Source organism: Rhodnius prolixus, unplaced genomic scaffold (genome assembly GCF_049639745.1).
Source record: "Rhodnius prolixus isolate KJV_2025 unplaced genomic scaffold, Rpr scaffold_1, whole genome shotgun sequence".
NCBI lineage: Eukaryota > Metazoa > Arthropoda > Insecta > Hemiptera > Reduviidae > Rhodnius > Rhodnius prolixus.
The window spans coordinates 58,681,832-58,709,526 of NW_027411581.1; the positions used below are offsets into that span (position 1 = coordinate 58,681,832).

The 27,695-nt window shown below is 35.3% G+C and overlaps 1 protein-coding gene and 1 long non-coding RNA gene across 6 annotated transcripts in view; one reads left to right on the forward strand and one right to left on the reverse strand.

Moving 5' to 3' along the window:
* Positions 1-27,695, reverse strand: part of MESR6 (misexpression suppressor of ras 6) — a 906,147-nt gene that overhangs the window by 821,008 nt on the left and 57,444 nt on the right. The window lies entirely within an intron of this gene.
* Positions 115-27,266, forward strand: LOC141449935 (uncharacterized). Of its 3 annotated transcripts, none has more exons than XR_012455777.1 (4): positions 118-621; positions 17,649-18,147; positions 20,966-22,381; positions 23,177-25,821. It is a non-coding gene; the product is annotated as an uncharacterized lncRNA (long non-coding RNA). The 3 variants fall into 3 exon arrangements; XR_012455776.1 differs by adding an exon at positions 25,929-27,266 and having other exon boundaries at positions 120-621; positions 17,649-22,381; positions 23,177-25,830; XR_012455775.1 differs by having other exon boundaries at positions 115-621; positions 17,649-22,381.

Consider the following 27,695-nt stretch of genomic DNA (forward strand, 5'->3'; position numbering starts at 1 on the left):
TCACTGGTAGCTATTCACAAGGTTCTGGTTAAAGATCTGGTACATACCTCTGGTGCACACAGACAAAGGTTTAAAAACATACACACGGCACCACATATAAAGGGTCATATATAGGGCGTCTCCGGCAGCCAGACCAGCCAGTCTCTTAGAGAGTGCCTTATGCATGTAAAAGAAGGGCCTCCACACACACACATACACAAGTAAGACAGGTTCCTCATTTACACATGCATACGCTCACTAACACATACTCTCCTTCTCTTGGTCTTACCATTCTTGTTCAAGTTTTTAAAAGAGCAGGTGGTACTCTATTTTACTTTATGTTTCGGTCAAAGCGGCGAACAGAAGCGCTCTTGTTATATAGTCCCTGTAAAAGACACACATTTACACACACACACACACACGAACACCGTACAAACGAATTCTCTTCTCATTCTCACTCGCTAGACTACAATGTCTTCAGACAGGACACGTGCATCAGTCTCTCTCTCCAATAAACATACATCTTACAGACCTGGTGTGGTCAACATCGCACCTCACTTACATCCTTCTCGTCCTACATTTCCATCCTACAATTGTGTTCTGTGCAAGGAGAGTCATCAACTCAGATTAATTAACTTTAAGGTACGTAATTTTTCTAAGTTTTCTTTATCTTCTTTATATTAAGAACCCCGTTGGCTATCCAGAATGATTTTTAATTGTGCTAATTTGTTATCACTCTACTTCATGCCCAGTTTCCGTGTAATTAGCAACATAACCTTCAACTTGTACTGAAGGTAGACCCAACAATAAATAATACATCTCTGTAGTTTTATTTATTACTGTTTTATAAATAATGCTCCTCAACAACCGAGATAAGCACCGCTCGAGTTTACCTCAGAATGTAAGCCCACCCCAATCTGTGTTGATTGAGGTACACACCAAAGGCGCCAAATCCTCTGAAGAAGTGGCAACACCACTTTCGTCTATGACCGACAACTTAATCTCTTCTTTTTTTTTTTTATTGATTTCATCACTTTCAAAAGAATTCTTTTCATGATGTATTCAATTAAAGAATTTGTGATGAAAGTCAAAAGACTGTCATAATAGAAATGAATGCGCTTTCTACAGAAACGTGAAAGAAGGTATCAAATTCTTGAAAAGTGTGCTAACGAAAGAAGGACGTGTAGACTCTAAATTGTTGCAATTTTTTTCTAAGACTAACCGAAGACTATTAATTAAAGCTAACCTTTTAATCTAGTCAGGATTTTTCGCAAATTAAAGTCGCCAGTTTAAAATAGCTTCTTTTAAGCTATTTTATTGGGAGAAGGGGAGCAAACGGAAATTAATTTTTATGGAGTAAAATGGTTAAAATAAATGTTGTTACTGAAGAATGAGAATAAGTAAATTCAAATTGGCCACTATTTCAATTTAATTAGTATTTGGGGTGATACAAAATTTTACGATATCTACTTCAAAAAATATAAATAAAGTAAAGTAAGTAAGGTAATTGCCTATTTTTTCAGGCGGGGCTTAACGTCCAACTACCAATTAGGTGCCTTGGACGGAAGCGACTAACAAACGTACTTTACTGTAAATTTCTCATATTAACCATTAAATAAAAACCAAGGCCTAGACCGGGGAGAATCGAACCCACTAAACCAACAATACATCTTAGCTTTGCGGGTCTAGCCTATAACCGCCTAACATACTTAACTATAAATTTCTTTTATTAACCAATAAATAAAATCCAAGGCCCAAGACCGGGAATCGAACCCACTAAACCAACAATACATCTTAGCTTTGCGGGTCTAGCCTATAACCGGCTAACATACTTAACTGTAAATTTCTTTTATTAACCAATAAATAAAATCCAAGGCCCAAGACCGGGAATCGAACCCACTAAACCAACAATACATCTTAGCTTTGCGGGTTTAGCCTATAACCGCCTAGCATACTTTACTGTAAATTTCTTTTATTAACCAATAAATAAAATCCAAGGCCCAAGACCGGGAATCGAACCCACTAAACCAACAATACATATTAGCTTTACAGGTTTCGTCTCTTAACCGCTCGGCTATCGTGGCGCCTTCAAAAAAAAATAATAATAATAATTAAAAAAATAAATAATTTTTATTGTTTAAATCTTACTTCCTCTTAATCTAGTTAGAGAACGTTTCACGAACGTCGAAATCTTCTATTTTTTTGAGTGTTCATCAGAAATCTCTACTTTGACATCCAATGGGGTCGGAAATAGTGTTTAAAATAAATAAATACTAATAATAAATTGGGCTAAGTAGTCTGAGTTGGGTTGGTACCATAAATTAAAATATGGGAAATCGCAGAAAATTTTGAATCAATGCAACTCACCCGGTTGGAAAATCTTATGGGAAAAATCAGTCAACCGGAAACTGACCGCTTTACTAAATCCATTTTCCAGTTTTTTGTTTTTTAGAATTTTCTCGAAAACGGCAGCAACGATTTCCTTTATACTTCGTACGCCCATTGAACTCATGTAGATCTATTGAAATCTTTGCCCAGGTAATGATTGCTTATTAAGCCAGTTCTGGAAGTTAAGTGATTTGGCTTCCAACTACAGTATAATTTAAGTTGTGTTGATCAGCCTCTTTATTCTGTGTAATATTAAAATAATAATAAAAGAAAAAAATTGCAAGGAAAATTTCAATCTTGAGAAAAATCGACAGGTGTGCGGAATAAATGTTTTGGTTTTTAGCGTTTTTTTTTTTTTTGAACTGAAAAAATACAATATATTTTTTTACGTAATTTGCGTAAATGAAAGTCATGTGAGTGTGTTATATTCAATACATATTTGACTTACAGAGCGTCTAGCATTGAACTTTATTATCTATTTCCTGAATTGCTCTGTTTTCTTCTTCGACATGTACGTATTTTGGAAGGTCTACTCAACTATAACTATTAATCGTTCAACCTCTGGCTTTCTTCCCGTCCGTTTAACATAACAGCTCTAAAAAGGACCCTGTTTTGGTTGATATGGGGTATTTTTTAGGCCATGAGCAACCCAAAAAGTTTTTACGTCCAGCAAATATCTTCTTCTTCGAAATGAACCAAACCCTATCAGCTATTTAAGAAAGGATTCAGGAAAAATGATTTTAAGCTGAACGTATTTTTTGCTAAGAAGGGGAAATATTCTATTCAGCCAACTAGGGCAAATAGATGCTAAGACACCGGAAGAAGAACCCTAGTAAGACATCGCTAAGGCTGTGGACATTCTATTTGCATTTATACAACCCAATTTTCTAATCATCCTCTTTTTCAATTCTTTTGATTTATTATTTTTATGATTACGGGAATAAAAGGATTCAGATAAGAACTTCCCCATTGCCAGTGTACTTGTTGCCTACGCCAAATTAACAAATTTCATTATTTCAACTACAAAACTGGACGGAAAAGAGCCCTCAGCACAGAGAATTTAATTTTCTTCAGTAGCTTTTTCTTTTTCTTTTTTTAATTTTCTTTCTTCCTTTTGGAAACTCCTTTTGTATCAATTGCACAGATCAAGCTGTCTAGATTCCTTCATTCTCCCATCATTGTCTTTTGTGTTTTATAATTACAGATTAAATCCATTCTAACATACGTCTAAAAGGGGACATTTTTAACAAAACATGTTTAGAATTATTAATTTTGTTGTTGTTGTTGTTGTTGTTGTTGTTGTCCATCTTTGTCTTATTCAAGCTTGACGGTTTAGACATTTCACAGTAGGTTTTTTTAATCAGACTAAAAAAATAATAAATGATAATTTAATCTTGCGTAAACTTCTGATATGTCTGACATGAACTTCCGTTTTCCGAGCCTTAGTTAATTTCAAAATATAGCTATTTAAGATATCTTCTACTATAGCTAGTTATGCCAGGCTATAAATATTTAAAAGAATTACTGTTTTAAAGTTGCAAGGGCTTATCCAAAAAGCTTAAAAGTTTAAATTTCACACAACCATTGACCTATGTTATTGCGAAACAAATAGCAACAGAATGCAAAAAGAAAATTTACCGAATCGTACGCCATCCCTATAGCAATAATTTGCCAACTGCCGGGCCTAGTACCACCGGAATGTATCTAAAGTATAGAATCTGCTTTACAAAGTGGAATTTGTGAAAAAGGTATCTACCCTAAAAGATAGCCTAAAAGTTCAAGGCCCCCTACAAAGAGATAGCCAATCTTACAAAGGAAGCCAAGTACACCCCTTGGACGCAGCGATAGGCATCAAGAAATTAAGACAATTCACAGATTGGAGACACTAGCAATTATAGCTGTTTTTTCCCCCCAGCTGTAATCTCGATTTAAAAGAAATGAAAGAATTGATTAATAACAATCATTTATAATCACAATAACTTATTAATTAAACCACCTGATTTCAAATAGTAGTTATCTTACGACGAGTTTTCTTACAATGACATTTATAAATTTACAGATAAAACATGTCTTAATTGTAGATTATTTATTTTATATTATTATAATAATATTTCTTTATGCCTAAAGGGAGTAAATGAAATATTATTTGAATGTGAAAGAAAAATAATTACCTACAAGAAATAGTGGACTGTAATTCAAGAAAATAATTTAAACTCTAATGAATAACAGGTATGTGTCCTTGTAGAGAGTGCACAGGGTGGAGGAGGAGGAGAATTTATGCATTATATTGCATAATATACACCCACGTATCCCTAACTATATATACATATATCTCGCACAACTTCTAGCCGACATCGTTTTTCTGGTTGCAGATAAGATCCTTATCAACGACATCACTAGCTTTTCTAACTTAATTAATTTAAGTATATAAAGATATCCTTTTAACGTTAATTATTTTTGTAAAGAACGGGTTTTTTTTTTTTATTTTGACAAAAAAATAAATGCATTTCTGGAGTTTCATCATTATTTGCGTAATGAAATATTGTACCAATTAATACTGTAAGTTATAATGTATAAGTTGGGTGTGAGATGTAACTTTTTTATCATATTAAATTATCTCTTAACTGCAATCCACTAGACTTAAACGAAAAGAACTAAACAGACGATTCAAATTTCTCTTTAGACTTCTAGGCAAACGATCTAAACTATCATTAAACAACAAACGCCTTAGCTACACAATGATACTGTGAAACCTGCCTGGACTTAAGGAATAGAACTTTGGGGCTCAGCCAAAGCTTCCAATATCTACAGAATCTAATCCTTCCAGTCAAAAACACTCCGTCGAACCGCTAACTGCTCCTTACTTTGTTTCTAACTCTATCTTGCACCGAGATTTCCTTGTTCCTCATTAAATTCCACACTTCAATTACCTCAAATCCGTTCATGTTCGATTATTTATTCAGATATCAAAGAAGAAATAAATAGAAAAAGAACAATTTATGTGGAAATTAATCCTGAATAAAAATAGCCTAAATTACAAGTGCTCTTCCGAGCTACCATTTAACAATTAAACGAAATAATGAAAAGTTTTTTTTTTCTCACAATTAAACTAGAAAAATTATGTAAATGAAAAAGATTGCAAAATAGAAGCGCTATTAACATAAATAGGCTATGATTAGCTCTGTAGAGCATTGCTGGATATTTAATCTGAAAGGTGATTATCATTTTTCATGCAGATCAATGATAACTCTAATAGGAAAAGAAATTTTTCGGGAAAAATTATCAGGCACTGGGAAGAAGATATGTCCAAGAAAACGAAATGGTTACTACTTGGGGAAAACTGGTTATCTCCATCTTGCAGTTCTTTTTCCTCTAGTTGACGAATCTGAGTTTTCACAGCATTTCTTAATGCACACCATCTGTGTGATGTGTTCGTTTCATTAAAGAATAACTAACAGACAGAAAATCGTTAAAGTAATCGATGTGAGGTATCCAAAATCAGAAACCGTAAATCAGGTGAATAGGTGGTGAGTAGAAATCTGGAACACTATCGCCGTCTTAAGAAGCCAGTTTTAGATTTTCCTAAACCGGAACCCACTCCGGTACTTTCCTATTTATCGCTCAATGTGAAGCAGAAGAAGCCTTTTGAAACGTATTAAGGAATACAACGTAATATAATAACAGGAGAAGGTTCAAATTTCCCCAGTATCTTGTGCATGCTAAAGCAGATACATTACATTTTTCATGATTTTCTTTCTATGCAACGTATTTATGGAAAAAAGAAAACTCTTAGTAAGTAAGCCTCCATTACAAAAGCTGCAAATATAGCAGCATGGAAAATAATAATAACTAGCGGCAACTGGAGAGAGCTACAGTCTTAACTGTAAGTGCGTGACTTCCAATGATGAATGTACCGTAGTCACGTCATATCGCATCTGAACGTGATCTCAGTCAATATTTGTACAAGAAAAACAACATCAGTTTTTTTTTTCATTATTTGGAGAGGGAAAATATTCATGAATCACCACAAAATATTAATTGAAGTAAAAAAATAATAACAATAATAATGCTATTATAGTCGTAGTTATCTGGAAATAAACAGAAATGGGTATTTAGGTTCGCCGATTGAATTTCTGTGCGTCCTTTAGGAACTCTGGTATGTTCTAAAGGGATAAATAAATCTACAGGAAGCTGACAGTATCCACAACAAAAGACTTTATAGAGGGATATTTCTAGAGCACCTACAGAGGCTAGAAAAAATCTACAGACACAGAGAGCGAACCTACTACATAGGACAGTAAAAAACCTAAACTACCATAGAACGTAACTTCCAAACCATAAAAAGATTCATGGTCTTTTCGTCTCTCAGCATTCTAGCAGTACAAAGCCAATAATGTTTTTGTGGAAACGACTGTAGAATTACGGCATAATGTGGCTACCTATTTATCCTAGAAGATACAGTCAACGCTTGAGATCAAACATTTATTTTATAACAGTTTTAATTCTTGCTGTCCACCACCGCTGAGTGTAGCCCCAGATGCTAATATCCTTGTTGTTCCTTTACGTAATTATTCTTTTTCTATCGCTTCAATTAAGAACTGATTTGCACTTTCCAATAAGTGGTTTTTTTATATTTAATTCATGTCTCCAGCCATATTGTTCAATTAAAGTAATGAACAACTCCTCATCTTAGGATAATATCAATCCGTCGTCGGTTTGCATGTTAGCTCTATGTTCCCTGAAGGACCTTGGCTTTAGCCAAAAGTGGTTGATGCAGGAGCTTTGTTCCTCGTCTTCAATTCGGCACAGATTCACTCTAATTTATTAGAATCGTTCTTTCACATCCAGAAGAACATTTCAAATGGAGCCTCGCTTTTCCTCCTTGTTGTCCTACGTACAGTTTCGTACGATTTGCGAATACCATCTATACGATGAAGACGCTCTAAAAATTGCAATGTTGATGTTGCCCAGGTAGGTCCTACATTGTTGCTCTATTTACTTGGTGTAATCCTTACAGTTCTAAATTATTTCTTCTTCCAGATATCTAAGTTTCACTTCTTCTGTCCAACTGGACAGGCTTGAAACCGTACCTACTAACACTTTGTTAGCTTTTCTTATTAGCTTTCCACTGAATTATCATTATAAGCTTTCATAGATCTCGGATATTCGTAGTAGTCAAACACTTGAATCTTTGGCAGCTTTTAATAGGTGCACATCCATTAAGTTACCGAATCTACTTGCTATTTGATTGATTACTCTCATTTTTTTGGTATTTTTCTTCATTTATTTCCAACAGCCCCAATGGGCATTCGAATAAGGTCTAAAACGGCAAAAAATAAAATATTGAAGGATTTTTTTCCAAAGCATAGGCACCTATAGCATGCATAGGACCATAATTGGTTCCATGCGTTGTTGACATATTATAACTATGATACGTATTCAAAGATTTCCCTTCCAGCTAGCAATTTTCATAATGATAAAACTTTTCAGTAAAAATAATGAGTTCATTTATATCAAAGAAAGAGTGAAAAATCCGACAGCAGACGGCGGCAAGTGAACACACCCCTCCGTGAACATAGAACTATGGGCCAACCAGCGGTCTCTTTACCTTGCCGTCGTCCCCATCCCTGCACCGGGATTCGACAATCAATACATACTCTCCATGAGCGAACAGAGTAGTAGCAAAAAGGGGTGGCTGGCACACTCTTCACTACACCGTCACACACATACAAAACCCTGCGTGAAAAATTCAAAATGGCCGCTCAATTGCTGGCGGTTGGTTCGGGACCTCCGCCGTTCACTCAGAGTAAAATTGAAACACGCTTCTTCCACTCTCCACCACACTCACACAAGCACACATTATGCATAAACTAATAATAAGCAGGATTGAAGTTTGGAAAAATATGAGATATATATTTGGGTTGACGGATTTAACCAAAAAAAAAAATCTGAATAATTAAAATATTTGTACATGGTAGCAATAAAACATTATGGGGGTTAACATTAATTATATAAAAACCACTAGGCTGCAATTATACCATTGATATCCACTCACCAACTAACCGTCTAAGAAAACACTGTTAAAACCAACTGCAGAACACAAGCAGCAGAACTGTGGGACTCAACAAAACATACCAAATTATCAAACAAATGCAATCGTTATAATCCAAAATCTTAAGCGAATCCATCTGTATGTTAGTAACCTTGTGTGTTCCATACAAAGCTATAAACCACTCCAACCACAATGTTCTACCATAGGCGCCACGATAGCCGAGCGGTTAAGAGACTAGACCCGCAATGCTAAGATGTATTGTTGGTTTAGTGGGTTCAATTCCCCCGGTCTAGGCCTTGGTTTTAATTTAATGGTTAATATGAGAAATTTATATAGTAAAGTATGTTTGCTTGTCGCCTCCGTCCATGAGATCTAATTTGGTAGTTAAGATATAAAGCCCGCCCGAAAAATAGGCATTACTTTACTTTTAACTTTTTTTACAATGAATTTATACGATTCGCTACCGTACGCTGTCTATCCGGATCTTCTAATATATCATTTTACCCTCTCTTTACTTGGCAGACAACCCTTCTCATATCTCTAACCGCAGACCAAGGAGACCGCAGAACCGCGGAGAAGCGTAGAAAACAAAGAGTTCGATACAAAAAAAAAATTTATATGATAATTAAAAAGAAATCTGAGATCCAAATTTAAGTAAAAATAGTGAATATGCTTTCCATATTCTTTGTAATGATAATTAGGGGGAAAAGAAAACCAAATAAGCGTTTAGGAAAAGGGAAAATTAACCATTGACCTTCAAAGTGAAAAGCTATGTGCAATGAAGCAAACTTTCTCGCTAACTCTCCAGCGAACAATTTAAGCACCACCTAACTTCTCCGGCTAACAAACTAACTTCATGCAATACGGTAGAGACCTAAACTAATAAACCTTTACTCCACCACAAAACAGCTTCTCTTAATTGACAGCTAATTATAGGTTTAGGGATTTTAATTTCTTTTATTTTTATCTTATAAGTGGCTGTATCAATTCTCTAATTACTATCGATATATTTGTTTATACCTTAACTGTTTTTGTATTCATCATTTCAGTAAAACGATTTCTGTAATATTTTTGTTATACTATTTGTTTATTTCATCTAGTTAATGTAGGGTGAGACTCCGTGTCCTAATTTTAATGTGACTGTGGCGGTGTCATCAAGAAGTAAAAGAGCCTAATATTTAGAGAAGATAGGTTTCTTCATGCCCAATAGCGGAGGCATGAGCTGTTTAAGACCTTTGGAGGTGTTAAGAATGCGATATATAATATTAGCCGAACTAAGCTTATTAAGGTACTGGATTCGATTTCCGGTTTAGGCCTTGGAGTGGAGCCACAGCTGAGAAAGACAAACGGAACTACTCCCCTAAGTTCTGTAATACAGAATCTGTAGGTAATTTTTTCGATTTAATTAAAACTCATCACTTGGCAATCGAAGCCTTTTACAGAAAAAATTAAAAACCTCTGGTTCTGCCGATACAGAAAACATATACATTCCAAAAAAATTGCTAAAAGAGACTGCTGAGAAGAGATGAAAAGGGAAGGGCGGACAGCTAGACTAGAATATAAAATCCCTGCGAGAGAGTCCAATGAACTAACCACTGTGCAAATCCCTGCTTTCCAGCCAGAAATTGATCGCATGTTTGACCGAAACAAGCTGATCATCCAGAATTAAAGCAGTTTCTTGTCTTTTTTCACAGAGCGCGATAGGCCTAGAAAATTACCTGGTTTAAGATGGATTAACTAGATTACTAGGGTTTAACTAGATGGATTAATGTAGAAAGAAACGAGAACCAATTATTTTCTTTTAGATAAAGGTTTCAGATCGAAGGTTGATTGCAAACAGAATGGAGTATTTGCAATTGGTCTAAGGACTTTGGTATAAAGGTATGTGTAGGAGGTTGATTGCAATCAGAGAATGGAGTATTTGCGATTGGTCTAAGGACTTTCGGATAAAGGTATTGGTAGAAGGTTGATTGCAAACAGAGAATGGAGTATTTGCGATTGGTCTAAGGACTTTCGGATAAAGGTATTGGTAGAAGGTTGATCGCAAAAATAGAATGGAGTATTTGCGATTGGTCTAAGGACTTTCGGATAAAGGTATTGGTAGAAGGTTGTTCGCAAAAATAGAATGGAGTATTTGCGATTGGTCTAAGGTCTTTGGAATAGTTGTCAAATACCATGTAGTTTTGGTCCTCACATCCAAGTTCGCCATTACACTAAAATCAAACTTTGTACCAATAAAAAGTGCTTAAAAAACATCAAACCACATTAGAAATTGTCACATTAATGATAGGCTCCCAAACATGCAATGTCCCTTTGTACCTACTGATAAGTGAAACCCAAAAATAAAGACACCCGCTTCACTTCAAAGGAAACTGTAGTAAACTAACTGAAAGTCTCAACTTTCCTGATCATCTCTCTACCAAATATTCTTCAAAACATGTACCACCCTTCCTTTAATTCTATAGTAAGTTAGATCGAGATAACCTCGATGTAATGTAGTGTAATAACCTGGCGACATAGTGTATGGCCGGAGGGAGTGGAGAAAAATGAGTTACAAGAAGACGGAGGCGGAGACAAGTTAAGTTTAGAGCGAGCTTACACAAGTGTACCTACATATGTGGTTTCAAAGTTTTTATAGCACCCTGTGTAGGCAATTATTACTTGGCCTGCATAATAATGAGTTCAAGGGTGGGGTCTCCTCTATACTTAATAAAATAGAAATATTTACGTTTTAATAGTTAATAATTACGAAAGTAATAGATTGATTGACATTGCATTCTCTTAAATAAACAATGAATTGCAGTAGGTTTTCAGTTCTAGATTAAAAACTGAACAACACAAATTATACGCGATTCGAGATCAGGGATAAATCATTAAGAAGGATTTGATTGGAATATAAATATGCATATTCGAGGTAAATCAGTTACTGGATAAAAAAAAAAAAGAAATAGTTATTGCGGTTTAGCTGCATGATTGGTCAATACTAGGGCTCACAAAGTAATCTATCCACTAATAATAATCCATTCCTTCTATCTATTTACAAAGCTTTTTTTTGGAGGCGAAGGACTCAATAAAATTGCTTTTAACTTCTTTTCTGTCGTAAAGCTTTTACCGTACAAAAAATGTGTCTAACAGATAGTCCGAAAGAGCGAGGTAGGAGCTGTGAACAGGGTGAAGAAGAAGATCATGCTCAAGCCCATTAATATTAGAGCAACCTGACTCAAACTGTGCGAAAAGTGTGCTACTTTTGGGTACAAAACCGGATGAACCCTAATAAATTCTGCAAAATTAGAGTACCAGATTTGCTCGCCCATAGAACTTGTGCTACCCCTTCAAAGTTCCATCACACGCTAAGTATTATCCTTTTCCGCAAGAAACTTGACCTTCGAGACATCGCTAGGGTTTTTGGTCCTAAAAGTATACCCCGCTTTTTATCGCAAGTGACAATTTGATTTTTAATAAATCGATAAAAAAAAAATCTTACAAATTTTTAAGAAGACTTTGACTTCGTCTATGCACCAACTTCATGGAAGTGCCTATTTATAGTACAGTGAGATATTCCTAACTTGCCGAAATTTTCTAGTTCTTGTTCGAGGATTAGCAGCTTCTCTAGGAAAAGTTGGCTCTAGCGAATGTGGGTGTCCCCTGAACTTGTCTTAACTGCAAAACTTATATTTCCTTTTCTGAAATTTTCAAACCAACACACGAAATGACCAAGAGTTGGTATCCTCAATTTTATGAGTTTCTTGAGCAACATCTACTTTTGTAACGCTTTTCTTGTACCGCTCGAATTACATTCACTCATTATATAAATTGTTGAAGATTTGATTTGGTTAACAGTGCTCTAACCCTTCCCCGGGACTTCAGACTCTCATTCACTATTAGATGTACATTAATCAGATTGGTCTAGAGATTTCAACTTCACTTACGTTTCGCACTACCTTGCTCACTCAGTCAGCGAACGTAAAACGACGGTAAAGGTGAAATCTAAATCTAAAAAGCAAACTAATTGAATCTACCTGTGTTGGTGTATGGTGAATCCGGATCCGATCAGATTTACAATAAAACTTGCGTGTTACGGCGGATAAAATCAAAGATAACAATAAATTTATTCAGTCATAAGTGACCATAATGTCCAACAAGGTGGAACGTCAAGAGCACCAAGTTATCAGAACAGTACAGCGCTTTCCTTACATACATCAGCACAGAAAACCATCAAAGGCTAGATTTTCCAAACACAAAAATATTAAAATCAGAGAAAAACAGAAAAAAAAAGAAAGGAAATTACTCTACAACATTTACACATCAAAGACTGGAAAACTAATCCTGGAAACAGTTAAAATTCCAAAACAGGTACAGAACAATCTAAACCACATATTCGCCAACTTACTATAAAACATGTTAAGAACATCTTGACAATTAGCAACAAGGATCTCTTTACAAATCAAACAATTAAAACCAACCACATTCAGTACAGTACAGAAGACACAAGAAACCTTAGATGTAACAATGTAAAAAATACAATTGTAAATAAGGTAAATAATTGTTGTAAACTATTTCTTAAAATCAAATCAATATAAATTGTAATCTTGTTCTGTAAAATGTGATCCACAGCCCTGAAGATGAACTAGTCCCTTGGTAGAAAGCTTGACAAGAAAAAAAAATACAAAATTATGGGTGACATTGGCAATAAAAAAATAAGTAAAGTAATGCCTAATTTTCTAACCGGCTTTACGTCCAATTACCAATTTAGTTGTCATGGACGGAGGCGACTAGCAAACATACTTTACTGTAAATTTCTTTTAATAACCATTTAATAAAATCCATAGGCTTAAGACGGGGAATCGAACCCAATACCACAATACATATTAGCTTTACTGGTCTCGCCTCTAACCGCTCGGCTACCGTGGCGCCTAATGACATTGGCAATAATCTTTTTTCCTTTGGGAACATTAAATGTTTTGTATCACTAATCAAACAAGAGATTTTGTACCACTTGAAAACTGACAAAAGGAGTGTCATCTCTTTTATGGTGTACTGAATTTAAAGTTAAGTTTAAAAGAAGAAAAACCGGTCCTTCGGACAGAAGATTCACGTGGCTCTAATCTAACCCACATTATCAAGGAGGCAGCATGCTTACGTCATGTTTGAATACATTATCCTCAGTTGTTTGTGATCTAGAAGCTCATGGACAATAAATACAAACAGAAAAGATGGGTGTGAAAAGTACCCGTGTAATTATTCGTTTATGATGCTTTAATACAAGTACTTTTTTATACTTTCTTGAAATGTTAATGTTAAATAACTTCAGAGGGAAGCCTACACCACTCCTCATTAACCTGGGACTTTTGTTTTTAAGGCGCTTAACAAGTGGCAATCAAAGGCACACCGAGCTTTTTTTAGTGCCGACCTCCGGAGAGCGTCCACTCGTTACAGGCTCTCTCACCCACTCTTTACAGTCCATCACCACACGGTGAGCTTAAACAGCTTCTAGGAAGTGAAAATCTAAGAACCAGCTGCTGGATTCCTACTAATCCAGGCAGTTACTATGATTTTTACTTGAGAAAACGGGATCAAACGTTAGCACCCTTGTTAATCAAAGATAAACGATTATAAAGTAAAAAATATAAGCTAAAGAGAGAAGTAATATTTAAAATGAATAAATTCATCAGAATATGAGAAGTACGGATTAAGTTATCTTTTGGTTATCTTTAAATCTTTTAGAAAAAAAAAATTATCGTTTTTGAAGTATAAACTTCCGTTTGTTTTTTTTTATTCCTTATTGACAAAAAAAAAATTTATCAAAATTCTTTTGAAAGGCATTAAAAGAGAACATTAAGAATTTCTTCAATAAACTGAAAATAATCTTCAGTAATTAAAAACCAAAAGATAAAGAAGAGGTTAGGTAATAGATGAAAGGAATCAGCTCAGGTTTATTTATTTTTATAATCTGTTAAAGGAGGAATTAGTAAAGAAAAGCAGAAGGAGAATTAACCGAATGAGAGTGATTTATACCAGAATATTGGAGATAACGAGAAAGACACAAAAATGGAGCAAACAAAAAATACTCCAGATTTTTGAAGCAGTTTTTATCTGATTATTGGGAGTTGAGAAATGATTCAATTATTTATAAAATATTGCAATTCAATCAGCCATTTAATTACAACGTTTTGCAGGTTGGAAGTTGTAACGTTGGCATTGCTTAACAATAAAATCTGATAAGATCACTTACACGTCTTACTAGTATTTTCAAGGTTCTAACTTACGAACCTTCTAACTCACAACATTTGTAAGACCATAAATTAGACTGAACTATAAACCTATAGGGACGCCAATCCCAGCAGCCTCTCGTTAGGTACTATCCTAAAAGTTTACTGAAGAAAAAAACAAACAAAACCTAGAAGTCGTTTTTGAGAACATTGCCAAAATTGAGCAACCCACATTTTTCAAAAACTTAATTTAATGCTCCTTTAAGAGTTAGGACCGTACATTACACAAAACCAACACTTCAAATCTACTAATCTTCTAGCTCAGATGCAAATAATCACCACTATTTCATATTTCCTTCCATCTAAAAGATACAGAAGCAAGGCATGCATACCCATTAAGCTTTATCTAAGTTGGGTTTCAGCACTAAAACTCTCTTAACCGATGCTTAGTGTAGAAAGAAAAGTGAAGAGTCGTGACTGGATGTGTAGAAATGGACAGATAGTAAGAGGATTGTACAAAGTTCAGCCGAATATCACGATCGGATTTTAAAAGCCTTTTTTTTTTAATAAGTACGTAAATAAAATCGTTAAGAAATATTTTCATAGAAAACGACAACAAAAAACTTTATCTAAATCTATAAGGCGACGATGGAGCTAACCTCTTGAAGACGTGAATTGCAAAACAGAAGTGTTTCGTATGGTAGTGGGTATGGGATACGTCGCAGACTTGATATTTATGATTCGATTCTGGCCAGGATTGCTGATCAATTTCATTCACTCATTATATTATAAATTGTTGAAGATGTGATTAGGTTAGCAGTGCACTAACCCTGCCCGGGACTTCAGACTCTCATTCACTATTAGATGTACATTAATCAGATTGGTCCAGAAGAGATTTCGACTTCACTTACGTTTCGCACTACACTTGCTCACTCAGTCAGCGAACGTAACGCGATGGTAAAGGTGAAATTGAAATCTACCTGTGATGTCTACCCTTCTTCTGTCAGCCTTATACTATTTAACAGGTTTTTTTAGACTAGGAATGTTTACTATGTATCTTAGCTGACATCAATGTCCGGCTCCCGTTAGATCATCGAAGAACAGAGTGGGATAATCTCCAGCGGTTAGCGAAAAAGAGAGGAGGATTGGGTAATCCAGAGAATTTGAGAATGTTCGGCTCCCATTAGATCATAGAAGAACAGAGTGGGATAACCGCCTGCAGTTAGTGAAAAAGAGAGGAGGATTGGGTAACCTTGAGAATTAGAAAATGTTCGGCTCCCATTAGATCATCGAAGAAGAGAAAGAGTTAACCGCCTGCAGTTATCTCAAAAAAAGAGGAAGATTGGGTAACACAGAGAATTAGAGAATGTTCGGCTTCCATTAGATCATCGAAGAAGAGAAAGAGATAACCGCCTGCAGTTAGCGAAAAAGAGAGGAAGATTGGATAACCCAGAGAATTAGAGATTAGATCATCAAAGTAGAGAGGCGATGAAAACAAAAATCACGCTATAATGCAGCTTCAACAAATGTTAGACAAAGTACTTTTAAGAAAAATATGAATTAATCTTTTAATATGAGCGCCTCTATAAAATGAGCTCAATGTGGCTTGCCAAGCGTTATTTAAACTTCAATTCTCTCCACCGAACTTACATACATACCGAAAATACACCCTCTTATCTTGTCTAGATCAAACAAGTAGAAAATATTCCACCTTATATCAGTATTTTGTTGATAGAATAGCCAAAACCAAACGGACTCGGGAAACAATATGTAAAAATGTTTAGAAATAAACATTATACTATTTTTGTTTTGCTCCTTTTACAAATACAGAGATTTGTGGGAGTAAAGCATGGAGCCGCGAGTTAGCGCGCCGATCTATTAGGAATGGGAAGATGAGAAGGAGGAGCAGACAACAGTTCGTTCAAGCGGAAATCCGCATTGTTACCACCTCCTACTGGGTTATTTCCCATTTTGTATACATGAATACAGTCACCTCCTCAACTAAGAAGAACCCTCCAACTCAGGAATAGATCGATGTGGATACAAAAAAGAAATGTATGGACCGATTAAAATAAAGGAAATATATGTATGCAGATGTAAATACATGTAGATTCTGTGGATTTTTTTTCACATCACTTGTTCAAATCATTTTGATATAAAAATCCATAATTGTACCTCAAAGGGATCATTTTAATTTAATTTATTTTTTAAATAAATATTTCTTTAATTTGCGTGATAATTATATTTTACGATATAACCAGAAATTTCCGCAGAAAATAATGTATTTTTTATGTGCCACGTTCATTTGTGGAAACTACATTATATACGGATTTTATTTGTGATCTTTCTAAATATTGAAGAAGTAGCCCCACTAAACTAATTGCCGTAGGTTCTTCAGCAGTGAGGTCGTCCTTTACAGCAAAGATTTTCTCTTGTGAGATTCTCTCCAGTTATTTCTGAAAAGGAAGTCCGCAGTATTGCAATTTTCTACTTTTTAAGTGAACATCTGTTCCATCACTTTTTCTAAGTTGAATGTGTGATATTGCATTGGGCATTCTACTCGTCCAACAGAACTTGGATATACATAATTCAATGCGCATCAGTTCCTGCATCAGTTTTTTAGACCAAGATTCCGAAAAGAAGGATCAATACTTTAAAATCGAAGAATTCTGACTCTCATTTCCTAAATAACTGAAATCTCAACTACTTGTCGAAGAACTTATCATAATTAACACGAGTTCGTCCAATTCGTGTGCTATTCTTACCCTTTATTCACGTTGAACCAAAGCACTAATATGGTAAAACGTTCAATACTGATTGGCCAACTATAACTCGCCATTCAGAACTCACTCCTTTGTTATCGTCCGCCATTGTTTTTCTTTAGATTCAATATTTCCTGCACAATGTATTTCCCTTCAACAGCATAATGCGTAAACTTTTTTTTAACCACTTACAAAAGAGGTATGATTAAAAAAAGAAATGATGGGAATAGCCTGCAATGTAGTTTTACTGTGTTTCAGATATGAACATCTTATACAACAGCTGAGACCACGACCAAGGAAGGCAGCAGTGTAATGGCATCACATCGAGAAGTATCGCTAGAGGCGCTGTTAAACCCTCCTCACGCTACTGCGCGCCCACAGCCTAAAATCTTAAGATTTTATCTGCCGCAGCACGCACGTTTATTACTTTCCTGACCGTTGCAGGGTTTCCATCCATCATCAGAGAGGTTTTGGTGTAGAGGTTTTGACTTTACTTCTGTTTCCGTTTCAGTTAACAAACGTACTACGTGCCGGAAGTATAAGTGAAGTCGAATTCTCTGCACCAAATTTATTAAACTACCTCTAATGATGGATGAATGTTCTAAACCAGTCAGGGATACAATAAACATGCGTGCTACGACAGACCTAACCACAGTTTTTTAAACAGCCAAAAGTTCGCTGGCCAAAAGTAATCACAAAATCTCAAAAATTAGACCTCAGCGATAATGATCCGACATTTTGTGTGCGCAACTGATTAGTAAGTTTCAAGGGCTGCAAATTAGTTACAAAAAGTCGAAAAAGTATTAAGAGTGAAAAAAAAATCAAAATAAGTCATTTAGGTGATTAGATGATGAGATATATTCTACTGTTTCAAAACCATCACTAGAAAGAAAAGTAGACCACAAATGATTCAAATTTATAGACTTAACTTATCACGTCATTTTCCTCTCAAAAAAAAACAAAAAAACACCTGAATTTCCATTTAAAATTACCTTTTTCACGAAATAATTCGCTACACTTCCACTGAAATTGCTGTAAGTTTGGCTGTTCAAAATCAATTCTACGGTCTCGCAATCCTGGATTTCCCGATGGATTTGTTAAATTATTTCCGGATACCAAAGAGTACTAAAAGTGTGAAAATAGCATAATAGCGGAGTACCACGTGATGTGAGACTAAAGCGGCTTTTTCGTTTTAGATAATCCATTCACAAACAAACGTATGCACAAACAAAGAGTCATATTTTTCGTATTCACGAGTTCTCCAAAACAAGCCTTTTCCGGTCCAAAATCCATCTCAACAATTTGACAAGTTCTAAAAAATCTCTTAATTCCAAACTAGAGAAAAGTTAAGAAGGCGCCTCAAAATGAATAAAAAAATATCCTATCCTTAAATCCTACTTAGTAACGGCAATGCTTGAACAAGACCCCAACGCTCTTCGTCACTTTGATTTGTTACTTTCTATTTAAGTATTTACTTTATTTCAATAATAAATTAAGATAAGGATCTACTAAAACGCATTACAGGGATCCGAAATGGACGATTAGACATTTTATTTACCTTGAAAGACACACTTTTATAGCGATTCGTTAATGTATTTTCTATGTAATACTATTTCTTATGTAGCTATTGTCTAACATTGGATGATGTAAGCCAAAAGTTATTACTCAGACCAGTGGATCTGAACTTGATGAGCCTAAAACGTCCGAATTACCAGCTCTACGTTTGTCATTCGCCACTTAAATATCCACCCAACTCAAGAGGAAAAAATTTGTAAGTTGAGCTTGCAGAACTGGGATGGAAAAAGACATTATTTGTAGAGACAAAGGAATTAAACGTTTTTGAAAGGATGGATTCAACCATTGTCTTTTATTCTGAGTTTATACGCCAAAAAATGACGAATACCTAAGTAACATAAGAGCGGCAAATCCTCCATAATTGCACACATGTCTTGGGTCCGTCCATCTTGATTTTTCTTAGTTTAAGGAAAAGAATGTTTTGCCAATTTAGCCCGCAATTGGCCTGCAAGAAATATTATAGATTGCTTAAAGAAATAGATGGATATTCTAGGAACTAGAGCCAATGAACGGTATGTGAGCCGACCATAGAAAGATTAAGAAAAGAAAGATTAAGATAATTTGAGTTTTGGGATGATATTTCAAGGAATAATTATGCAACAGTAAACCACCTTGTTTTTTTCACTATGAATTTAAAAACCCGATCCAGGTCAAAAATAACTTTAAGGTCGTACTCGGTCGAATAAGTTAGAGAGGAAATCCCGATCTAGGATAGAGCATAAAGCGGGCTTTAGTTTCCTAGGCGGTGCAGCCAAAAACACCTTATAATGCCGACAACATACAGAAAAAGATGGTGGGAGAAATTTCGTCATTACTTCCAAAAAGTACTTTTGTGCGCTAATTTCTTTGATCTCCAAGAGCCAAAAATACAAGAAAATACAGGAAACTAGCTTGCAGTAGCCGAGCAATCAAACAGGGGCTATAAGAGGCTGACTTCTCTCCATCCGTCTAAGTCTGAATGGGTACTTATCCAAGGGCTGAAAGGGCGGAAAAATTGGGACAGCTTATGGAGATCTTTATTATAAGCGATCGTGCCCTGTAAAAAGGCATTAGCACTCAGCAGTGCCACTAATTAGCAGAACTTAGAGGCGATATGTCATTTGTCTTAATCAGCAGAGCCTAGAGGGTTGGATGTATAATTCGCATGCAGGCCTTAATTAACCTACCAATCCAAAAGCTTAGATTGGTGTAGTACAGAAAGAAAAAATCTGTCCAGCCGTCGGGTCTTCTGGGTAGAAAGTCTAAACAACCAAGTTCTTGTTAGTGATACGCCGACCAATCAACCACTTCAATTTTTAAACGAGAATTACAAACAGAATCGCGAGCCTGGAATACGAAAATTGGATGGTTAAACCATTTCTTCCGCTGTGAAACTGAAGCGGATGAACGGCCAATGAATCATTAGGAGAAATGAAGTAATCTTTGGGACCAAGGATGATAATTTAAAATAAAACAAATCAAATCTCTCCACACGTATTTTTTTTCCTTAAATCAGATAAAGAAACTACTCAAAACCATTAGAACTTCAAAAAACGTTCTTAAAAGTCATGAGTATATGTATATATAATATATATATATCACCAATAAAAGTCTGACTTTCCAGATGGCTGTAAAAAAACATAAATTCTGCGTAAACTATTAAACAAAACCGTAAGCGTCAGCTAAATGTATGGAAGGCTATGAAAGCAGCTGGTTACGAGCTCTGCACGCTCAATTAGCTAATTATTATTCAGACAATGTTTAAGTTTATGACAGGAAAAAGAAGCGTTTTGCCACCAACATTAAGATTGCATCAATATGTGAGAATTTATCAAATAAGCAGGGCGTTCGAATATAGCAAAATTGCAAAACTCTGTTTCACAATTTTAAATGCAATATTAATAATATGGATAAAAGTAATAAAAAAATAAATAAATACAATAAATAAATAATCATAATAAAATAGGAATTTATAAGGAAATACGTATTTTCAGCTATTAATGTCAAAAACTTTATTACAGACATATTTTGTAAGTAAATAATTATTGGCATAACTAATGTTCAGAGATGCAGTAAAATATAGAACTATTAAAAGAACTTGTTGATTGGCTGGTCATTTTGGGAAATAGAGTCTGATGAAAATTTAAAAGGTAAGCTCGGAAAAACCTTCAATAAAAATTTTTATAATTTCAATAATATACTTAATTTGTGTTATAATTGTAATTCTAATGTACTAATTTGATTAAGGATTCAAAATTGGCGAGGGATCGGTAAAATAAAAGCAACAACTCGTCTTTTTGCCAACGTTTCGACAAATATATTGTCCTCAGTTTCTGTAACTCAACCAACCTGCATGGCCACGCCCTGAAGAGGACAATATATTTGTCGAAACGTTGGCAAAAAGACAAGTTGTTTTTTATTTGACCGATTCTTCGCAATCTTGAATCCTTAATTGAATAATTTACGGTCAAGAAACCTATACATATATTCGTACTTATTTGAATTATTTATTGGAATATCTTTGTAGAAATAGTTTATAAAAATTCATCATTCACCTTTAATTTGTTCCTGAAGAAGTTTATAAAAGTCGTGACGAAAAGAATAAAAATAAAAAAATACATAAATCTATCCGTAATTTGAAATTAAACAAACTGTAAAAATAAATGCAGTTCATTATATTAATTTATTTACGAGCCGTTCAATGCACAAATCGATTAACTCCCACTATTTGAAATATCTTAAATTTAAGTGACTAAGCCACACAGTTCAGTAATAGCTTTGTGCACTGCGGAGCATCAGACCGTGTCTTCACAGCGCTGAAAGCACAGTCCATTACAGGAGAGTAACTGTAAGGAAATCCTACAAAGACAAAATCTCCTAGTTAGGAGTGAAATGCACTAAACACTAAGCTAATCTAAAAATTGGGAAGCTTCAAATTTTAAAGAATGGAGAAAGAGGAAGGCATGAGAGTAATACGAGGTCTGTTTTTTCCATATCCACGGAATCGTCCACAAAGAGTTTCTACCTCAAGATCAAACGGTCAATCAACACTTTTACCGAGAGGTTCTTGAAAAACTTCGAAAAAGGGTCATTCGTATGAGACCAAACTTCAAGAACAAATTGGGTGTTGCATCACGATAATGCTCCTTGTCATACAGCAATTTCAATAAACTGAGTTTTTGGCCAGTAAAAACATTCCTGTCACTCCTCAGCCTCCTTATTCGCCTGACTTGAGTCCGTGTGACATTTTTTCTCTTCCCGAAGTTGAAAAATCACCTCAAGGGAACTCATTTTGGGGGCAGTCGAAAACATTCAAACGGCTGTAACCGACCAGCTGAAGGCTATTCCAGTATCGGAGTTCGAGCACTGCTATGAGGAGTGGAAGAAACGTCTCCAGCGCTGTGTGGCTTCAGAAGAAAGTTACTCGTATTTTGAAGGTGACAATATAGAATTGTAATTCTTTTTGAATAAAAAAATTTAAAAAAATCAGTCTCATTACTTAATTTATAGACCTGGTAGATCAAGGTTTTTTTTCCCATGGAATATGTTATATCCGGTAGGCAATCATTAGGTTTGATACGAATCAATTGAATTTGATTTCAGATAAACAAATCTCGTTTAAGAAACTGTAGCAGGAAGAAGGAATTGCTTTCAGAATAAACAAACAAAAACCAAGCCTGTAATATGCAGTTGTAGTTAAGCCAAATGAATAAAACAGTGCAGAATGTTTGCATAGCTTGTTAGAAACAGGTGTTACAAATAACTCTATTACAACTGTCCAGTCTTCCCGCAGAATTATGGGGGGAAAAAAATGTAAATATAGAGTTTTCATTACAGAGGACAAAAAAAAGGATGGAAAAACCTGTTTTTTTTTTCTAAAGGACCAACCCCCACTCTTCTAGGCAGACTATAGCTGGGAAACCCTTCTACTTTTCACTCTAATTACCTGTTGGGGTAAATTTGGGAAAACAAATTAACTTTCTGTCCCTTCTGCATACAATATTGCAGGATGACGTTCTCCCAAAGGACTGCTCTCACGGGATGGAGAAAATAGATAACTGCCTAACGTTAAATGTTATTAAATTATTGAAACAAATGGGAGGGTAACCTTCTATTTATCGTAAATATATAATATTATGTATTGTAAGATTCGAAAAGAATTAAGTGAAATGTACACCGGATCCAAAATTAAAATTTTTGTAATATGCTCATATAAAATGTTACTGTTTCAGGAACTAAGTTGTCACAGCTCTCCCTGGAGGCAAATTAAAATCAAAATCTTCCAGCCAAATTGATTGGCCTAACGATGCTATCGTCCATGTTATCCAGATGCGGCTGACTACAAAATTACAGGAACACAAAAGATCCCCTGGTGGACTGATTTTTTTTAATAATTCGGAACTATTGTTAGACACTTATTATCATATTTTCCTTCTTCTTCTTAATCATACCTCGTTTACCTTTCAGTGTCGAGGTGCCTTTACTAAAACTTTCCAACTATCCCTATCCTCAGTCAAACTTCTATTCTCTTCTCCAATCCAAGTTCCTTTTTTCTGAAATCCTCTCTCACTATCCCTTCCCATGTTGTGCGCGGTCTGCCCCTGCCTCTTTCACCCTGGCATCTTAACCTCATCACCAAAGTCTTGCTATACGGCTTGTGTCTATCCTCACATCATGTGCCCAAACCATCTTAGCCTGTGTGTTCTCTCAGCAGCTCTTTCGCTGGCCTGACATCGAGATTAGACCTTATACGTAGTAGAATTTCTTATTCTATCTCTCCTCGTCTTTCCCTCTATTTTTCGGAGGAAACGCATTTCGGCCGCCTGTACCTGATTGCTTTGTTTGGAAGTTAGAGCCCACGATACGCTGCCGTAGGTTATTATTGGGAGATAGGTCGTAATTTTAAAAACCGTTATTTTCGTGCCCTTCGCTACTTCCCTTTTGGTAATAAATGCCCTTTCTTAAGGGCATTGAACATTTATAGGAAATGAACAATACAATGAAACTGTCTTGATAGAAGAGCTTAACTTTACAACACCCAATGAATTCTGTTTCAAGTACTTCAACCGGAAATATATTTCAAATAAATGAACTACAAGAATGGTGCTAAACATACTCGTATGTACGATGCTTGTAAATTGAACAAATATTCTTGAAACCATTAGAAACAAAACTAAAACGAAAAAACTGTACAGAGAGTTATGGTCAAATGATTTTATTAATCATTTTATTGATTAATTGATCAATTGATCATTTTAAATTTGATTAATGTATTACAGATAAGACTCTAACCACTTTACAGAGAAGCCTAGCTAATCCCTGCCCTCAAAATCTACTCAGTCGAATATATGCCTAGAAAAATGTTCTAATTGAAAGATGTGAAGACTGCACACTTACCATAATCACAGATGCATTGTAAGCGCATTTGAAATTCTGACCCAAAAAATAATTCCGCAGGAGGTTAATATGAAGTAGTTAACATTACGAGGGTCGTTTGAAAAGTCCGTGCAAAAATAAAAACTACTTAATTTTTTGGGGTAAACCTTTTTTATTTTTCAACATAGTCTCCTGTTAGGCTTATACACTTCGTCCAACGCTGCTCTAGTTTGTTGATCCCTTCCGAATAATAGGATTTGTCCAAGTCTGAAAAATAGCCATTCGTTTCTGCAATCACCTCCTCGTTTGAATAAAATCTTTTTCCCGCCAGCCATTTCTTCATATTGGGGAACAAATAGTAGTCCGAGGGAGCCAAGTCTGGAGAATAGGGGGGGATGTGAAACGAGTTGGAACCCTATTTCCATTAATTTTGCGACCACAACTGCTGAGAGTGTGAGCTGGTGCGTTGTCGTGATGGAAAAGGACTTTTTTGTCGGCCAATCGTGGGCGTTTTTCTTGCAGCTCGGTTTTCAAACGGTCCAATAACGATGAATAATATGCATCTGTAATAGTTTTACCCTTTTCCAGATAGTCGATGAGGATTATTCCTTGCGAATCCCAAAAGACAGTCGCCATAATCTTTCCGGCCGAAGGAACGGTCTTCGCCTTTTTTTGGCGCAGATTCTCCCTTGGTAACCCATTGTTTAGATTGTTCTTTGGTCTCAGGAGTGTAGTGATGTATCCATGTTTCATCCACAGTGGGATTTCTTTTACATGAGTATCGGGGACATTGTGTCGGACCTCGTTTTTGAAACTAACTACAAATACTGGTACCCAATTTTAGGCTTTTTTTTTCTTTGCACTTATACTGCCCACCTAAAGTTCGTATTTAATTCATCTCGTAGCTGAAACCGGCATAGAATCGATAAACCTGAATCATCCTGTCTGACCCCTCCATTTTCACTATTCTGACCCTTCAGAGTTTTGTGATTCCGTAGCATATTTCTGAACGACCTTTTTTTTAAACATTTCATTTTGTGTGTGTGTGTGTGTGTGTGTGTGAAATGTCCTAATTCAACATTTTATTACATCAGCGCTATAAAAATAACTCATTTACTACTATAAAAATATTCTTTAAATTTAAATTACCAAATATTTTAAAGCAATTAATAATAAATTTTAATTAAATTAATTCCACTATTTAATAGAACAGACACAAAATTAAACAAGTTAATAAACATGTCAGAAATAGCCGTATTAATAACAAAATCTTATTTTAAAAGAAAAAGAAATAATTTTTTTTATAACAATATGCCCAGAGGCTGGTTCCCACATGAATTATTAAAGACACAATTTAATCTTTATCCACATTGGATCCCTAAACACTTTGGATACACAATATGCTCTCCCCTTTGGTGCCAAGAGTTCCTTTTTTCATGAATTAACAGTGGACAATGTCACGACGGCCGCCGTCTTTACTTTAACACCAACCCCCCCCCCCCCAAAAAAGGTAAGATTAATTCCATAAACCAGTTTTTACTTTAATCCATCCAATTTTAAATTGATGAGATAAATTTGAATTTTGAAATTCTTATTTTCTTTTTCCAGCCGCAAGAGGATGGTGCCGCATATTTCCAGTCTTGAATATTTACTGGAAATGGTTGTTTTAAAAGTCCCAGGAGTACAAAATAAAAGTGTTTAAACAAATTGCAATTTTGTGGGTGTGTATGTGTGTCCAATTTAAAAACAAAAAAAAATCTAAAAAAAGTTTAAGTTTCTTATTTGGTGAGGAGCCACCAGAGAAAACGACAATGTTTCGGTCGAAATCAATTAAGCGGAAGAACCATACTTTCCTGAAGCGAATTTCAATTGGTTAAGAAGTTTTCTTTAGACTTTATACAGTTCATTACTGTTTACAGCATTAGGAGCTCTATATTCCTTCTCGTGGTGTCTCTCCATTAGATATTAGGAAAAAAAAATGGTACAAACAATACTAATAGGAGGTACTTTCTTCAGAATACCTACGACGGGCAACGGTAGGAGCTCGAGGAGTGGTCACGCCAAACTGACGGTACTCCTTCTCAAAGTAAAGTAATTGCCTACTTTTTCAGGAGAGCTTTACGTCCAACTACCAATTAGGTGTCGTGGACGAAGGCGACTAGCAAACATACTTTACTATAAATTTCTTTCATTAAACACATTAAATAAAATCCAAAGCCTAAAGACCGGGGAATCGAACCCAGTACCACAATACATAATTAGCTTTGCAGGTCTCGCCTCTAACCGCATAAGCTACCGTGGCGCCTTTTCTCCTTCACAAACTTTCCTTAAATTAATTGTTTCATCACCAGGAACGCTAAAGCAATTTCCTGTATCTGGCACTAGTGGAGGCACAATAGATGCAATAAAAAAAAATCGCAGTATAGAATACTCCCATTGACATAAGAAAATCATTTATTTCAATTAAGTACAATAATTTGATTAGGCATAATTTCTAGGATATTGTACTATATTATATTAAAAGAAATCGATTATGGGATCAAAGTTTTAAATTTAAAGAATATCGATTGACCAAAAGTGGTACATTGCAGAAAAAAAAGAAGATTTTTTGGGGGTTTTTCTCGAAAGCGGCTCCAAGAATTTTCTTCATACTTGGAAAATTTACTTAAACGGCCCAGTTAGGGATGCAGGTTATGCATCTTTTAATGTATCTAAAGGCTTTTGTAGGTCCAAATATAATTATAATAATAAGGATGATAAAAATAGAATTCCCATCAACCGGATATCTAGATTTGTCCTGTAGAAATGCTTTTTCAAATATTTTTATTTATATAAATTCCTATTTTACAATTTTTATTTACAAAACTTATGTAAATAGTTAGTACTTAGGATTTTTATTGGAATTTATGTAGGGATGAAGTCAACTGTACGAGGGTCGTTTGAAAAGTCCGTGCAAAGTCAGAGAGATAGCACTACTGGCGCGTATCGAGTTTATGTTTAGTTAGTAGCATCTCTTGGAAGAACACACACCAAGTTTCAGCCAGATCGGTCTATTTCTTTGTGTTTGGCATTCGTTTGAATCGAGGAAGTCGAGTGATTTTCAAAAAATGGACGAAAAAGAATTTCGTGTGTTGATTAAACACTACTTTATGAAAGGCAAAACGCCTCGGGAGGCTAAAGAGAAGCTTGATAAACATTGTGGTGACTCTGCACCTTCGATTAGAACAGTTTATAAGTGGTTTCAAAATTTTCGGAGTGGCCATATCAGGGCACAAGTGACGCTGAACGTTCTGGACGCCCTGTTGAGGTTACTACTCCAGAAATCATTGATAAAATCCATGATATGGTGATGGATGACAGAAGAGTGAAGGTGCG